Source organism: Grus americana, chromosome 4 (genome assembly GCF_028858705.1).
Source record: "Grus americana isolate bGruAme1 chromosome 4, bGruAme1.mat, whole genome shotgun sequence".
NCBI lineage: Eukaryota > Metazoa > Chordata > Aves > Gruiformes > Gruidae > Grus > Grus americana.
This window is the reverse complement of record NC_072855.1, coordinates 35700937-35714023: the sequence shown is the minus strand read 5'-3', so window position 1 is coordinate 35714023 and position 13087 is coordinate 35700937. Positions and strand designations below refer to the sequence as shown.

At 40.7% G+C, this 13087-nt stretch overlaps 1 long non-coding RNA gene across 4 annotated transcripts in view; it reads right to left on the bottom strand.

The window, feature by feature from the left end:
- Window positions 1-9050, bottom strand: part of LOC129206403 (uncharacterized) — a 44772-nt gene extending 35722 nt beyond the window's left edge. For 3 of the 4 annotated variants that reach the window (XR_008577120.1, XR_008577121.1, XR_008577119.1), the window contains exons 1-4: window positions 8854-9050; window positions 7721-7797; window positions 6563-6716; window positions 1402-1467 (exon numbers count right to left, since the gene is read on the bottom strand). This is a non-coding gene — a long non-coding RNA (uncharacterized LOC129206403). The remainder of the gene's footprint in view (window positions 1-1401; window positions 1468-6562; window positions 6717-7720; window positions 7798-8853) is intronic. The other variant, XR_008577122.1, reaches the window with a different exon arrangement.
- Window positions 9051-13087: the final 4037 nt, after the last annotated feature.

Below are 13087 nucleotides of genomic sequence, written 5' to 3'. Positions count from 1 at the left end.
AGGAAAGGATTGCCAAGAAAAAAGTCCAGAACCCAGAAGTGGTTTTGGGTGGTAAGTCATGAAGTCATCTGCTTCCTCATGCAAATCATGTATCTTAAAACCATTTATACAAATACTTGGATCTGCTGTCAGCAGAGCATGGGTCCCTTTGAATATATCTAAAGAAAAAGCAAAGTAGAAAGAAGCAGGGAAGAACTATAGCTACTGGTGAGAACCAAGACAGCTGTTATTTCCTCGTGGAAGGGAGACTGTAGGAGGTGCAGCAGAGCCTGCTGTTCCCAGCCTGGAATAAGCAATGCAAAAAGAAATCTATTCCCAGAGGCAAACACAGAAGAAAGCTCTCTGTGAACACCAGTTTCTAAGCTGTTTGACAGGACAGCTTCACATCCTCCACAATCTTCGAAAGACTTGGGTTGTATCTGTGAAGCAGGAAGTGGGATCTCCTCCAACCACCACCTGTTACTTTCCAGCTCAGAGTGACTCCCCTCTATCCAGGACAACACTCTAGTGAAATGGGGAAAATGGCTAAAGAATCCCAGAGACTCAGTGCAAGCCATCCACAGGTATACCATGGCCAGAAAAAACAGGAGCTGGGTGCCGCTGGGCTTCTATCCAAAAGAGGATATCTGTGTATCTGCTGCTGTGAAGACACTGACAGCAGCAAAAACTCTGTATTGTGGCCTAAGGATCTGAAATAAATCTGACCTACAGGAAAGCATTGAAGAGGAAGAAAATTCATGCTGAAGCAATGTAAGTTATCAGGAGCTGTCAAACTCATTCCTGAACAGTGGTGAGATCTCCCGGTTAGAGATGGATGGCAGGAAATGTGTACCCAGGCAGACAACTCTTGAAGCTTCAGAGGTGTCACTGTCTTGCTTACCTGGCAGCAGGCATGAACTGCTCTCTGTAACTATTCAGAATGACGTAGGAATAAAACCACGTAATCATGCAATATTCCCCTTAAAGATACAGGACATTTAGTGACCTGTACAATCATTTGAAGCTACAGATACTGCACTGCTCTGGACAAAGGACAAGAATCTCTAACGTGACTGATCAGGACATGCAAGAATAATCATTCTAAGAATAATGAAAAGCTTGTCAGATTTTTAGTGTTCAGAACATCAGTATGTTGGGTACACAGAGGATGGGGAGGTGACAGAGGATTGTCCAGCTGTGGTTTGAAAGTGAAAAATCAACTCAAAAATCCATTATTTCTCTGCCCCTTAAACAATCTGGTTACTTCACATAGTTTCCCTTATACAGAAATACAACATGTGTGCCCTGAAAGCACTTAGCTGCAGGCACTGTGAAAAAGGGTGCTTAAGGAAACATTCCTAGGAAGTTAAAATTCTATCTCCCCACAGCTAGATAGTTCTGGATAAAGAAAATCATTCTTACCTGCACTCAATTGCTGCCTGAAGCTCCTGCTGACTTATCACCTTTCTCTTAAATTTGTCCATTTTTCTGAGAAAAATGTAAAAAAGATAAAACAATACTAAGGAAAGACAATTTGAAAACAAATGAGCCCTAGGTTAGTGAAAGGATTGACCTACTTTAACTAAAGATTCCATCACTTGGAGAAAGGGTCCAATTTCATTTCACATGTGTTGTCTACCCTATATGGTAAGTGGAAAATTGTCTCCCTTCCCCCTCCCAGTATACACCTCCAGCCCACACTGTACAGGAATGGCATACAAAAATACTGCCTTATATAAACAACATATCAGAGATCTCAAACAACTGAGCACAACAGTGAATCATTTAGGACACTTTGCTGGCATGTTTCAAACTAAAAATTTACTTCTAAACTGATCCTCTGTGACCACAAGTCCTCCAGAATAAAGGCTACTGCACTGAGAAAGCCCCCAGCCTCCAGTTAAGAAGCATTAGCAATAAATACATAGCATGAGATCCACACTCAGTTTTTGCCAACACTGCCAAACCTCAACTGCAGGGCAGTCACAGCATTCCTGCAAAAAAGAGCAGGAATCATTCTGGGGTCCAGGGGCTAGTGTTTCTGGTGACCCAGGAGCAGAAGTAGTCAGTGAATGGAGCGTGCACGACACCCACCAGCTGACAGTTAGCCAGATGCCAAGGTTTCTAAGCTACCAGGGACTCTCTTCCACAAGGGATATTTCCGCCTGGCTTCTTAAACCTTTTCTCTGTCAGCTTCATATTGCAGGAGTGCAAAGGTGATAGGGACAGCAGATTTCTCCAGTGATCACTGCCTGTGGTTTGTCTGCCTCTGTAAGGGATTGAGAGGACACTGACGGATGAGGCTCTGCACAGCAGCTCACAGTAACCAAAGAAAAATCAAGAAGATCCACCCTAGTATTCAAACACCCAAGATCTGTAAAAGCCATCTAATGAAAGAAGGCTGACAGTCTTTGCAAGCGTGTGCAAATGTCCCTTCCTGAAATCAACTTGGTGATGCTGCCACTTTCAGTAAAATGGAGTCCATGAGGGCGCAGCAACTCTTGTGCAGCAGGATTGGTTCAGACAGGCAATCAGCGTGCGATTCACCTGTCCCAATGCAGATATCCAGAGTCCTTAGCTACATGTGAACGAGCTAACTATAATGGAGACAGACATTTCTAATGCCTGATTTTTTAACGCATCTCAGAAAGTGCCCGTGTGGTAGCATCAAATTGTGGGATCCTGTCCAAAGACTATTATCTTTGGAAAAAGATCCCTCTCTTCTATCACAGGTGACTCTTCTGTGTTTCAAATTTCACAGACTCCAGCAGTTTACACTCACAAAGGGCTCGCAAATTAAACAAAATAAATGCGATTGGACAGACGCTTATTAGAACGTGGCCAAGAGTGAAATGAAATCAGACTGAGACAAATTTGCCAACTTGGCTTCAACTGCAGTCACACCAGATGCTGGACTGATTCTCCCATCTCCCATTTCTCCGTGAAGTCTATGAAAGAAGAGACGCAATCAGATTTTACCCGTTTCTACTGTTTTCAGCCAATACCCTCAAATTCTGAGACTAGAAGTAAAACTGATCAATTTTCTATCTTCCATTAGAATTGTTTTCTGCTGCAAATGCTAGCAAACCAAAGACCTGGGCTATGTAGAGAGGTATATGATCACTGTTCTAGTCAACCAGGTCCTCCTGCCACCCTGGCTGAGGTGCGAATATTACTTGAGCAAATCATCATCTCAGCCAGGCAATAGTATAGTTTCTCTCCTCTCTCTTCTGCTTTGGGAGCCAGGGAAATTAAGCCAAATGATCCCAAAACTGAAGAGCAAACCAAGTGAAAAGGAAAATGAAACAGGCACTTTTACTGGTCTTCCCTCAAACAGGCCCAGACTTACGGCCTGATTATTGTTTATAACACAAGCACAAAAGGCCTTACCTTTAAAGCTCGGCTTGAGGTTGCAGGCCTGAGTATTAGAAAAGGGTTTCTCTAACAGAAATCAAAATACTTACTCCTGAAGGCAGGGGGAGACAATGAACAGCCTCACAGCTCCACTGTTACAGCCACTTCCCAAAGTGAAATCACACTTCTAAAAATCATTAATTAACTTACATATTTTGATGGAAGGTTTGATTCATTTCATCACTCACAAACCGCGTGCATAAAAAGTCACTGCAAACCTCTGCACATCCTACAACAATTTGTTGAGTCGCTGACAGGATTAATGACTACAGTTACTTTTATTTATCACTGTACAACATTAGTTGAGTCACAAGGTTATTGATCAGTTCTGCCTTTATTTAGATTGTTTACATTTTTTTTGCGCTAGTCAGAAAGTGAGAAATTTCTTTTCTTTGAAAGGGAGCCACCACTTGTGTTCTCTAGTCATATTTGGAATAAAATTTATTTAGCTAGATCAAAGCCCCACACAGTCAGGGCAGTGTGTCGGAGGCAAAGAAACTGAAGGCAAGGATTTTAAAATCAGGACCAAAAAGCAAAACATGAATACCACATTTAAAGACACAAACATTAAGAGGAGAATCAAGGCTTAACATTATAACATATTTTGGGAAGTGAAGCGGTGTTTTTCCCGAATCATATACCACAAACCCATTGACTTCAGTAAGGCCTTGAAATCAGCCCTGATGTGGCTGTTGTGTTCCAGAACAGAGCCCCAAGCACAGCTCTTAACAGCTACCAAGGATATCTGCAGATGTACAAGGGTTCAGGGCTACCCGCACCTCAAGTCTAGCAGGGGTATACTGCATTAGGGCCAGGAAATGCCCCTCGATGGCACTTCCCTCTAGTTCTGATGTAAATATCGGATTACTTCCATTTTGCTTCCACACTGGCTCACAGATTAGTTATGGAAAAAAAGTCCTAGACACCTCTATGCATCCCATACTTAAATAAGAGTAATTTTGGATGGCTGTAGCTTTCTACACAAAGTTATAAAAATCTGACTTACTAATGGAAATTCCTTCCTCTGCATCTCCCCTGCACACTGAAACACAAGCAATCATGCTAGAAAGTATGATTTCTGGGTAACAAGATGCTTTGCACAGCCAGGAGGACACCACCAGTGCTAAAACCCAATACGGCTATTAGCTATAATCTGCTGCTTTGAACTCAACTGCTAGTGAAGATATGAGGGCACATTTCAACTGGCTGAAGCACTGTATGAAATGAGAGGATGAAATAATTCATGTATTCACATACTGCTGCTTCCCTAGTTATATTTTGTTAACGCTTGGCTGGATTTTATTGCTGCCTTTTATGTTTTTCCCGAATCCCAACAGCAGAGGGTAGCACTATAGCCTGGTCCAGCCTGACACCAGCCTCTGAAACAAGACCCCATACGGATCTTTCTGCTGTTTATCACAAAGGTTATTCCAGGATACTTCTTTTGCACTGGGCACAGGCCCAGCAGTTAGAGGCTCTGTCTACTTAGTAGGTATCTCTGGCTTCCCAAGTCACCCCAGCTATGGAAGGCCATGGATCCTGGCCCTGTCCCAGGCTGACCTATTCAGGGGAAAATTAATCCTGTTTTAGAAGGCCAATGCTAAAATAAACCCATGCTTGCTGGAGAGTGGAGAGGTGGCAGGGAAAAGGAGCCTATGTAAATGCATGCTTCTCATCCCCAACTATACCCAGCCTCCTCCCACCCCCTTACTACTGCTCAAAGCTGAGAACAACCTCCCCTGCTGAGCAGTGCCCAGTAGGAGAAAGTGCACAGCTTTAGGGTAGTTTTCCCAAAAGCCGTGTCAATGGGTTCTCCTCCTCTCTGGAAATCAGGGTGTTTTACAAGTGAAGGAAAAAGGGGAAGAGGAGTGCTCTGCTTAAAGGTTTTTTATCTTGCTTTGCAGAGGTGAGCGGTAGAACAGGAGACACAAGTGTATAATAATAAGCTGCTGGGTACCAGGGACACTGCTGTCCCACAACTTTTCATTCTTTTAGCTCTTCCTGCCTGTGGATTATAACAAGTGACCAAGAAAGCCTGCAACTTCAAAAATGCCTCACAAAAGCGAAGCATGGCATTGATGGAAATGCATGGAAGCCACAGAGGCTATCTTCAATTACATAAAGATCTATCTATTATATTTGAACTGTTACTTCTGACCTGAGTCACTAGTCTAGTTCTATATACAGAAAATGGGTGTCAGCGTACAACACTGTAACGTCTGAAAGGAAAGGCAAATAATATACAAGCAGCAGACTCATACAGCTCGTGGGTGACCCCTCTGTCACTGTGATCCTAGAAGTAACTTAGGAGGTCCAGATAATTTATCCCAGTCTGACTATTTCAAGACTGGTTCATGTCTGGATGATTGTTCCCCACTATGTGTCCATTTTCCCCATGATATATATCAGAACATCCTCTCTCTTTTTTTCCCATTATAGCTGTATGGAAGATAAGAGGGTAGTCCAGTTTCTTCCATTACTGCATCCTACTATAAATGAGAAGACATTAAATAGAGCAAAAGGACAATTCTTTCTACAGTGTTGACCTGTAAGACACTTTTACAGCATATATTCATTCATACCTACCTATAATACAACTGCACATACTATACTTATTAATTTCAAGTAACATAGCAATATTTAAGAAAGTATATTAATACAGTATCTTCCTTCTTTCTTATGATTTATAAGAAAGTATTAAAAGGTCTCATCCCATGGAATCAGAAACAGACAGTCATTCTCTAGGAACGAATGAAATACAGACTGGGTTTTTGTCAAGCTGTGGTAACATACCGCATAATCTAATTATTTCCTGATTTCTGCTTCCACCTCCATAATTTCTTCCCTTTCATATCCTGTATATCAGCTCAGCTGGGCAAATTCCAATGCAAAGGAATTTTTGGAACTGAGACTTGAACTGGATTTTTTCCAGAGTGAGTTCTGAAGCAGCAAAATACCCCATCAAGGGACACAACAGATTTGACACTGCTTACTATTTTAAATCAGTCTCGGATCTCTTCTTCAAAGATACTTCTTGCCTAGTTTAAACATGAAACTTTAAGGTGGACTCACAAGCCTTTCGCAGATGCTATATCCTATATCGAACAGGTTAGACCACACGGAGTACCACTTTCTGTCAGACCCATGGAGAGAAGCAGAAGCTACTTACACCTTCGCTTTGTGGTTTCTTTCAGTTATCAATAGTCATCATGACTGTCCACAGGTCTGCAGTTGACTGGATCAAGTCGCAAAAGAAGCAGCAGGGTCATAAACTACTGCATATAATTCCTCAGCTTGACAATGGTGTTGTCTTCAGTTTCAGCCTGTTACAGTGCATGGAAACAAAACAAACAAAACACTTCAATTATTTCACTTAATTCAAATCTGTCAGCCTGAAACAATGGATTTTTCAAAGATAAAATATCCAGAATGGTAAAATTACACACAGAAGCAACTTAGCAAATAGAACCCAGAACTAAAGATTACACATATAAAAAAATAAATTTAAATAATTTTCTGACACTCCAAAATTACTGCAACACAAAGTATGATAAAAATGAATTGAATAGAGCAAAGACTGAATACTTTCATTATCCCATTAAGACTGATATAAAAATAATGTTTAGAAGAGTAAGCTTGAGCAAAACAGTAAAAAAAACCAACTAAAAAAAAGCTTTGAGATTCCCTCATATGCACTGATTTGCACCGGTGTTGTATCACTGGTTCAAAAGGGTAATTACTGGTTTACCCGAACAGAAGAAAGAACAGGTCCCTACAACTCTAAGAAGAGGCAGGCAATTGAACACTATGCAAGAATCACCAGAGCTATGGAAAGCTGAACATGAGATTCATCACTCAGGGTATTGCAGGAATGATGAGAATAATGTCACACTATGCAGAGGAAGCTAGGTGACCTACTTGACATTCTTTCAATCCAGAAGATTTTCTGAAAAAGGGCATGTTGCAAACTTCAAGTCAGAAAAATCTACTTTAATATTTTAGCTTTTTAATAGCTTTGCTTCACTAAGCTTTGAAAACAAATGAGACTTATTCTCTAGGTCATGCAACTTAGGCAGGTGCATGTGAATTCTGCATTCACACAACCCGATATTTCTCCAGTCTGGAAACAAACAAACAAACATAAAAAACCACTAGGTAAGCAGGAGAACTAGGTGAAGAACTCATTTTCCTGATCAGGACATAAAACACAGTCAGAACACTACTGCTGCGAAGTGTTACCCGCTAGCAGCAAGAGAAACTTTTATCGTGTAGTATGGAAAATATAGAGTGCTTCAGCCCATAATTTAGCTTTTCTCTGATTACATACCTGTCCAGATGTTTTTGATACTGTTTGCAGCTGTCATATCTGGTCAACACCATGAGAAACACATCTCTAGGAAAGAACTGGAACATGTAGAAAAGTGAAGTACAATTTTAATTATCTCCTAGCACTGATTTCAAAACCAAAACCAAACTACTATCTTTAGGACGACTAAGAGAAAAAATCATAGGAAATAGAACATTTCAAGGTAGTAAGCAGGAAAATAAAACTTTGAGTATCTATCAAACATAAAGATTAGGACCCTAGAAATGTAGGCTTGTCTTGAGAAGCAAACTTTCTTGACTTTCCCTTTGCTCTGAAGGTCACAGTTTTTTAATAGCTGTTATAGAGCTAAACAATCTCCAGATCTCATTTCTTCATGCAAAATATGTTCCAACTAGAATTTTTTTTTAAATAATTAAATATATAAACATCAGAGATTGTCTCAGCATGTATTTTTTTCCTGGAAGCACAAAACCTGAAAATCACTGAATACAAGTAGGGATATATGCTCTACCATGTAATAATGCATGTTTGGCAATGACTAAAGACACTATTTTCTGCAGAGATCTACACCGAAAGAAAAAGTACAATATTCCTTTCAGCTGCAAGTAGGCTTTCAAATTCTGCTTTATGCTTGTTCTGAATAAGCTTTACCAGCATTACTGGAATAAATATGATCTTGACTTTTCATATTATTGCAGTAGCTTATGTTGCCAGCTTACAATTTTGAGAAAACCTATTAACTATTAGCCCAATTTTGACACCCTTCCTTAGTTCCTTTCGAGACCCTTTTCTATTGTCTTCAGCAGGTCTTGCCCATGAATAATGGTTGAGTGAGGGCACAGTTCAGTGTGGATAAATTAATTTTGTAATAACAATGAAGTAGTGTGTGTAACACTATGCAGTTGTGCACTAATAATTGTGCAGAATGTTACTAGGTAATTGAATCGTACAGATTTATGCCAGCTAACTTTTCTGTTTGACTGAGCACATCACAAACCACCACACATCAAACCACACAGGAAACGGAACTTACAAAGCAATGGAAACTACCATTCAAAGTTACTCTTTTTACAGTGGTTATTTAAATACAAATTCTGATTTCAGGATGTGCACTACCCCATCTACCTACTTACATGCATTTGAGCAGACTCCTACTTCATCCGCTCCAGCTCTTAAGGTCTGTTTCAGACTAGGACAGCAAGCTGATCCTGCTGCTGATGAAACTTTAAGCTTCTGGCTCAGAGGTGGAGAGGGAAAGGAAATTTTAAGATGTACACAAACAGCATGTACAAGAGAGATCTGGCAAATCTAGGAAACCTTCATGCCTGGCTCTGCCACATGCTGACAGAATGACCTTGGGCAAGTCACTTCACTTTTCTTTACCTTTTCTTCCAAAATACAGTCTGAGGATAATGATTTATACTTGATATCAAAAATACATTAACCAAAAAAGAGTTAATAAATAATAAATCAACTATTATGGAGTCTAACAGGTCATTAATTTGCTTATGTCCATGGCTTGGAAACTGTCCACAATGCCTCTGATTAATAAGTTTACTATAATCTGTAATGTATACTGTTATGTTTGTGGCATGAATACATTAATTATTGAACAATGAATAGATGTTCTAGAGTACTGTAAATGTTTATGACAGCCTGTAGCAGCCATTAATTATTTACTGTAAGGTACACAAGGGATATAAAAGATCACTTTTCTTCTCAATGTATGTTGAGACCTATGAGGAAAAATTATGTAAGTTCTAAATCTTAGCAATACTGTTATTCTGTCTACAGTGTACCAAGTATTTACTACACAGTCCTACAGAGAAGTGAAATTAATCTCAGAGTAAAGACTGTGATTTCAATTCTTCAGACAATTAGTGTAGCAGGAATTAGTGCTTGACTGATTTGACTCAAAGCAGTCTTGTCAGACCTGATACTGCAACAAAATTAAAAGAAACTGAGGTTCTGAAAACTGTGTGAAATAAACCTCTGATGAGGAAGCAAATCCTGCAGGATTAGTGCTAGATTTGTTTCCTTTCTCCCTGGCTCCCCATGCCCCACTCTTTCCAGTGACCTTTGCCTTCTTCTCCACTACCTCAGAGCAGCCACTAGTGAGGTCAATGAAGCATTGAAAATTGAAAAAAATTATTAACCTTAGGTTAGTTGCTTTCACCAGGGCAATCCGTAACATGGCAGAAGACATTCAGTCAACACATACACTTTAATTACTAGTTCAGACAAAAGGGAATGTCAAAAGTATAACATGCCTGGCTACACACCTGCGTGAAGAACAAACCGGCCAAGGGAGACTAGAGAGACTCTGCCTAACCTGGTTAACCCTGTTTGTGGGTTACTCCTCCATATCTCTCACCCTGCCTTCTTGCTGCCACTTATTTCTGTACTCTTCTAGCTTTCCCTCTCCACCTAGCCTGGTTTTCTCCCTTTTTATTCCTTCAGCTGCTCCTTCTTGTTTCTTAAACAACCTACCCGAGGCCCTGAGCCTTACATCTTACTCTGCCTCCTTTTTGTCCTCTGTTTGCACATCTACACCTCTCCATCCCCACTCTCTTGAGACTTTACCATTCCTCAAACAGCCCTTCTTGCATTCCCGTTCTGTCCTTCTGCCCATTCCACTCCTCCTTCCCTTCACTTGCTGCTGCTGGAAGATACACTTCAAATACTTCTCACAGGCCTATTAAATCTCAATGTCCACACGTCCTGGATTCCCTTGTCTGAATCTCCCTCTGCAGCTCCAGTCTCTTACAGAGACCTCCATTTCTCTTCCCATCCCACTCCTTACTCTCACACTGGGGCTGCCCTCACCATCTCTGTGACTTTTTATCTGCTTTTGAGCAGTATCTCATCTCTTTTCCCCCTGAAGAATTGTCAGCCTTATCAGCCTTTCTCTGTGATTTCAACTGACTCTCTTCCTTTCCTCACTATTTCTCACACTCATCCTCATGAAGCTTTCAAGCTTCACACAGATGTCCTTGCTCACACCCTATAGCAGACACCCATATGTGTCCCTGCCCTGGTCCGTTCATTTCACCTGCACCCCTCACTCAGTGTCCTACTCCCTGGAAGAGCCATTCCTTTGATGTGGTCTACAGCAACCATTGCTTTACCCCTGATCTCTGCTGTCCCATCCTTCCTCTCTGACCTGCTCCCTCGCCTGCCATGTCCTTCCTCATGTCTTCTCATTTGCTCTTTCCATGATTTTCATCTCATCAGACTGATGAAATTCCATCTAATCTCAGCCCTCTTCCTCCTGCTTTATCCTTCTTCTCTAGCACAGATTTGATTGTAGATTCTCTCTGTTTCTTACTCTCCACTCCTATCTCATGAATTATGAAGTCTGGTTGCCAAACACACATCAGTCTGCCTTCAGCTTCAATTTCCTGGTTGGCCTGTGATCAGGTTTACTTCATCCACAACCATTTAATTGTCTCCCCTTCCAGTTGTGCCATCCTCCTAACTTTTCCTCCTACTTTTCCAAATTAACTGAAGACCTGGCTGCCTTTCACCACTTTTAATGCACTTCTCAAATGCTCTCCCCCGAACATCTTCTGCACAAATCCTTGCCAAAGGAAATATTAATGTGGTACTGCCCACTTCCTGCAAGTCTATTCCTTGTGTCACTGTTGGGTATTTTTTCTTTCCTGCATTTACACCCCATGCTTGTCCTGTTACAACATAACTTCTGATCTGTTTCATATCCATTTTCATCCACTTCCTTAGTTTTCTTCTGAAATTTTGACCCTCCTCCAACTCCTTGTCCTCACATTACAGACATGCTCTAATAAACAAACATACCCTATGCTGACTCCCATTTCTATTTCCAGCACTAACGCTTCCCTCCTCAATGTGCTGCTCACACTTACTGTTCAGTTTTCCTCCTCTCCTGCTCAATGTAGACTCCTAAGCCAGATAACACCAATACCCAGCTAAACTACCCACACTAATATCTGCCCAAGACAAAACTCAAAACCCACACTCCTTCATTCTTCTTGATCATCTTTGTCACTACCAACCCTGTTACTTAACCTCAACTCTTATCTGCATTTAGCCTCTTTGGGCTTTCTTACTCTCCTCCTCCTGACCACAAACATAAACCAGCATTACACAAGAAGAATTTACTACAACCCTACAAATCTTTCCTGAAAAACCCCACATATTTCTTCCAATACACTGTCTACCCATCACTGCCTATGCTGGGGGTCAGGATGGTCTGACTGATTCCTTGTGCTCCCCCTTGCGTCTGCAGTCAGACTCAGACTGCCGACTTTTGAGAAAAAGCTTTTTTATTTTGTGTCTGGCCTAGCCTCAACACTACAGTTTCCCAGTGTCTTGGAAATGCAAATAAACAAGGGTACACACTACTTTTACAAAGTTGATCTCCTGTAGTGTTTCAAGCTGCCTATTCACACATCAAAGCATAATGCAGTCAGTCACTAATCTCTTTTGAAAATGTAGATCTAGGCTATTACTTTTAGCTCAGAATTTTAGGAACAAATTCCAGTGTCTTTATGCTATGTCAGCAGTACAGAGCACCCACAAACTCAGCCTAGAAAGCCAGCTAATCCTTCCCAAGCTGCAAAGATCTAAGGAAGATAAGGCTTAAAAGCTGGCTTTCAATAATTCAGAAAGGAAATCTTGCATTTTCAGAACTATTTTAACCATTTCTCTATGAAAGTATCAGTAACTATTCTGAATATAGAACACCAAACACCAACTAATTGTATGAAAAGCCAAAGTTCCTTTAATTTTTTTTTCAATGACATTTCCAGCTAGCAGAAATGCTTATCCTCAAGTTTGGTGGTATGGGTGGAGTTAGCAATAAGTTCCTTACAGGAACATTCAAACTCGTACAGTAAGTAGCATAAAAAGCCTCATTGTCATACATAGGAAAGATCCAAAACAGGCATCTGGAGCAAAAATCAAACAAATGAAGAATAACCCTCAGAGTAGCAGACACACATCCTGGTCCAGCCCTGCTTTTGTTAAAACTCTTTGGAAGCCGAGCATATCCTGGAAATAGACATCTGGGCTCACGGAAGGGAAGGCAGAAACAGAAAAAGTGGCTATTCACTTTCTATGCACTGCTTTCTTTAAATACCGGGACTCTTGAGTAAGCAGTATTACTGCTACAGAAATATCTATCAAACCAAAGAGCCTCTGTGGAGTGGGATGATGATGCACAACAATAACTTCAAAAACTAACTGGAATTCTTATGATAAAGACTTCATTAAAATGTAATTTAAAAAACCCCACGATTTAAATGACCTTTAAAATATCATTTTAAAACAACAATTTAAATGAGTTAAAACAAAGATGGTGGGGGAGTGGCAGGCAAATGACCCTTT